A 1,879-nucleotide genomic window follows, 5' to 3' on the forward strand; every position below is an offset into this window, starting at 1 on the left:
AAAGAATCAGCAAATTTGAAGATAGATCAATTGAAATTATCCTGTAAAAAAAAAAAAAATAGAATGAAGAAAATTAACAGAGCCTAAGAAACCTTTGTGACACCATCAAGCATACTAATATACCCCAAATGAGCCACAGAATAAGAAAGAGAGAATGGGGAAGGAAGAATATTTGAAGAAATAATGACTGAAAACTTCTCAAATTTGATACAAGACACAAATCTACATATCCAAGAAGCCCACTGAACTCCAAAATGGAAAACACAGAGATTCGCACTGAGATACCTTATAATCAAACTGTCAAAAGTCAAAGACAAAGAGAAAATCTTGAAAGCAACAATAGAGAAATGGCTTGTCACATACAAAGGATCCTCCATGACATGAAAAGCCAATGGATAGAAGGCACTGGGATGACATATTTAAAGTACTAGAAGAAAATAAACTATTAGCCAAGAATTTTATATCTAGCAATATTATCCTTCAAAAATGAAGGGGAGATTAGGAGAGTCCCAGATAAACAAAAACAGAGGAATTTCATCACTGGTAAGCATGCAATACATGAAGTGATAAAGATAGTCCTTCAGGCAAAAGTGAAAGGCACTAGACATTAACTTGAAGCCATGAAGAAGAAGAAATAGAGAATATGAACAGACCTATAACTGGTAAGGAGGTTGAATCAGTAATTAAAAATCTCACAAAAAAGAAAAGACTCGAATCAGATAGCTTCCCTCGTGAGTTACACAAATCATTTAAAGAAGAATTGACACGAATTCTTCTCAAATTCTTCCAAAGAATAGAACTAATGAGCACACATGTGCATAGAGGGAAGTAAATCTCAAAGGAAATCAAGTGTGTGGGGGGGAGGGGACGGGCAAAAACCTACCTAATGGGTACAATAAACACTATCTGGGTGATGGGCACACTTTTAACCCTGACTCGAGCATTACAAATGCAATCCATGTAACCAAGAACATCTGTACTCCTATAATACTTTAAGAAAAAAAAAGAATACAAGAGGGAACACTTCCTAACTCATTCTATGAGCTCAGTATTACACTGATACCAAAACCAAAGGCATCATAAGAAAACTATAGATTGATATCTCCAATGAACACCAATGTAAAAATCCTCAAATAATACTAGCAAACCAAATCCAACAGCATATGAAAAGGATCATACACTATGACCAAGTGGTATTTATTTCAAGAATGCAAGAGTAGTTTAATACTGGAAGGTCAATGAATTCAATACATATGTCAATAGAATAAAAATAAAAAATCACACAACTATTTCAACAGATGCAGAGAAAGCATCTGACAAAATGCAACACACTTTCAAGTTCAAAACATTTGGCAAGCTAGAAATAAGGGAAGTTCCTTATCCTGATAATGGACATGTTTTTAAAAATCCAGAGTTAATATTACACTCAATGGTAAAAGGCTAAAAGTCTTCTACCAGAAATCAGAAATAAGACAAGGATGGCCACTTTTGTTCTAGTCAACATTGTAGTAGATGTCTTATCTAGAGCAATGAGACAAGAAAAAGAAATTTAAAATTCTAAATAGGAAAGGAAGAAGTAAAACTACCCATTTGTAGGTGACATGATAATCATAAAGAAAATCATAAAGAACCCACAAAAAACCTATCAGAGATAATAAATGAATTCAGCAAATTTGCAGGACCAATGTCGAAAAGTCAGATGTGTTTTTACAAGTTAGGAATAAATAATCCAAAATGAAATTAAGAGAAAATGTCTCTTTACAATATAGTCCAGAAGAATAAAATATCTATAAATAAATATATCTAGGCAGGTGTGTTATGAGCTGAATGCATCCCTACAAAATTCATGTTGAAGCTCTAACCCCCTAGTACCTTGGAC

This window comes from Propithecus coquereli, unplaced genomic scaffold (genome assembly GCF_000956105.1).
Source record: "Propithecus coquereli isolate 6110/MARCELLA unplaced genomic scaffold, Pcoq_1.0 Scaffold80, whole genome shotgun sequence".
NCBI classification, from domain to species: domain Eukaryota; kingdom Metazoa; phylum Chordata; class Mammalia; order Primates; family Indriidae; genus Propithecus; species Propithecus coquereli.